This window comes from Pygoscelis adeliae, unplaced genomic scaffold (genome assembly GCF_000699105.1).
Source record: "Pygoscelis adeliae isolate BGI_AS28 unplaced genomic scaffold, ASM69910v1 Scaffold38, whole genome shotgun sequence".
NCBI classification, from domain to species: domain Eukaryota; kingdom Metazoa; phylum Chordata; class Aves; order Sphenisciformes; family Spheniscidae; genus Pygoscelis; species Pygoscelis adeliae.
The window spans coordinates 18,059,351-18,062,137 of NW_008825614.1; the positions used below are offsets into that span (position 1 = coordinate 18,059,351).

The window sequence follows — 2,787 nt, forward strand, 5'->3', positions numbered from 1 at the left end:
TAAAATTGAAAATCAGTCATTTCCAAGTGTTGTGATAGCAGAGAAATGAACATTTTAAAATTAGGCTACTTGAGTGCCTGTGTGCTGACGGGAAGGAAATGCTCCTGTTGATTCGGTAAGGGAAATGGTCCGTTTCTTGTATTTATCCCGAACTGAAGTTGAAACAATGGTGCTAGCGAGGCCCTGCGCCCCGTACAGCACAGCAGTTAGTGTGCGCACCACCCAGGAATCGAAGCCCTACCGCTCCCCATACCAAACCTGCTAACCCCTGCAGGGGCGCTTCGACTCTTTTTGAAAGCAGCACCTTGAAAAATCTCTTCAGGATCAAATCTGGACGAGGGGCAACACCGACGTGATAATGGGAGGCTTCTCTCACATCGGTATATTTTCTTCCATATGATCACTGCACTTATCACAGAATAAAAGAATAAAATTCACATATGTAGTCATTGGATTTACAGTGTTTTGCTGGTGGTGGTTTCAGAAGTTAAATGGGCTGTGATGGTGAGAATCATCTTCCTCTCTCTTTTTTCAGCTGTATCTACTGGATTTCTCTTCTGAACTTCGAGTAACAAATCAGCAGAGACACATGAACGATTTCTAGACTAGAAAGATTTCTCTAGGCGTGTTAGGATTTTTTAAACTAACTCTGAGTCTGCACAATCACACCCTTCAGAGAGTGAAAATCGGTATTGTTCTCTCTGGGAACACTTCTTTTGTCAGCTACATTTTCAATAGTCTGTATTAGATCTGTGAAAAAGATCTAATGAAGAAGAGACCTGCTATAGAAAGAAACCGTGCTCTACGAACCCAGTTCAGGCTTGGTCTCCCACATAACTGCTGTTTCAAGACCAGCTAACAATGTTTGTGACTACAAATGACACACAATGATGTCAAAAACGTATCTAAAAAACACTTCTAATTTGTAATACACAATGTATTGCATACTTGCTTCCCTATGTTTTTGTTATTTCTCGCCTTCATGTTACCTTTTTTCCCTTCTGACTCCTCCCCACTCTCTTGATTTTTGCGATCACAGTCTGGGCTAAATTAGCAATAATGTTCTTCAAAAAAGTTATCCACAAGAGAACACAGTAGCGCGGTTTACTTGTACAAGTTCCTTGATTAACTGTGATTCTATTTTCTTTTTCTACTAACTTGGAGAGACTCTTCCCTCAAGATTTGAAATTTTAATTAATATATTCTTCACCTTCCTTCCACTTCTAAATCAAGAGCAAACCGTCTAGCATGGAAGGTGTGGCTAGAGCCAAATGGTGTTTTGACATAGTGATATGCTAATGATATGCCACAGTTGTTATTTAGTCTGTAGCGACAAACAGCTTATAGACCGAGGGCTTTCACGGTTGCAATTTGGCTATGAAACCGTAAGGTCCTGTGAGGGAGGGCTGCTTCCACCTCAGTATTCCCAAGAAGGGAGATCAGTTGATGTTGGACTTTACTCAGGGCCATCTTCAGTGTCACAGCCTTGTAAGGAGCTAGCAGGGAACATAAGGAGTATGAAAAAGTTTAAAGTTTTAAATAAAAATTGTGAGGTGGCTTTCCTTGAAAATAAGGAATCTTCTTCCGTGTGCTCAAAAATTACAGACTTAAAAGGAGTTTGATGGAAAGTGGTCATTAACAACCAAGATTTCTTCTTCTGGTTTATTTCTTTGAAAATTATTCACCAAATATTTGGCATTTCTTAAGAAAAAAACACCAAAAAAACAAGGAAGGACGAATGTACTTTGTATTAATTGAGAAAACAGTGCTCAACTTTACAATGACCCAACTACTCCAGTTGAGTTGCGGCAAGGGTATATGACAGGATCCTGGATGTTCTTCTCGGGCCAGAATGATAAGCTGTGGAATATGATGTTCCACATACGACAAAGTAATAATTGGAAAACTCATAATAATTTATGCTATTGTTAAGGTCAGTGCTTAAGAACAGTTCGGCCTCCACACTTTTTAGAAAGGAATTTTGTATAAAAACCAAACAGAAACGGGTTCTAATCACGGCTGGGGCCTTTGCTGCTAGCATGCCTTGATCATTAATGACATTTTATTAAGGCATTCAAAGTGAGGAAAGAAAAGCGTGAAGGGAAACATGTGATGCATGTCTCTTTTTGTTGACTTTACTTTTACTTTCTGCGTATCTTAGCAGAAAAAAATATTTTAGTAGAAAGAGCAACTACAATTCTTAAAGCACTGATCTGCTCTGGAATTCTGGAAGTCAAGAAAGGTCAGCACTGCTGATGCGACTCCTCTGCCTTTTACTTGAGAGCCGTTATGTCTAACGAGACCCCTCTTGCTGTTGCTACCCACTTGTCTACGAGCACTCTGGAAGCTGTAGATTTGAGCTGCAATCCACAGGTGGAGGTTTATTTTCAGATCTGCATCTACAGCTGCCGTGTTAGGACTCGAAATTGCTCTGCTGACGCCTCATTCAGCAGTTGGCCACGCCTAGCGCCTAACACGGGAGAAGGTACAGGGAAACCTGCTGCGTCGGCAGCACGCAGACGTTGGTTTGAGCTCTGTAATTAAAAGAGAAGACGTTGGATGTACACCATTTGCTAATAATGACTTTACTAACAGCGCTGGAGAGACCATTTTAACTCACGCTGCTGCTCAGAACTCGCTTGAAAGCAGCACCGCACGGCCGCGCTTCCCTCCCGCCCAGTTGTTCTTTTCCAGCCCTCTGGACACCACCTCGGGACTGCGGCGGGCAACGACACCACCCCCGGCCCTTTCGTAACCAACAGCACGGACCTCACGCTAACACGGGAC

At 42.2% G+C, this 2,787-nt stretch overlaps 1 long non-coding RNA gene across 1 annotated transcript; it reads right to left on the reverse strand.

Annotated features, from left to right (window-relative positions):
- Positions 1 to 1,730: 1,730 nt before the first annotated feature.
- Positions 1,731 to 2,700, reverse strand: LOC103924445. Its single transcript, XR_663985.1, has 2 exons — positions 2,621 to 2,700; positions 1,731 to 2,534 (listed from the first exon to the last, which is right to left on the reverse strand). It is a non-coding gene; the product is annotated as an uncharacterized LOC103924445 (long non-coding RNA).
- Positions 2,701 to 2,787: the final 87 nt, after the last annotated feature.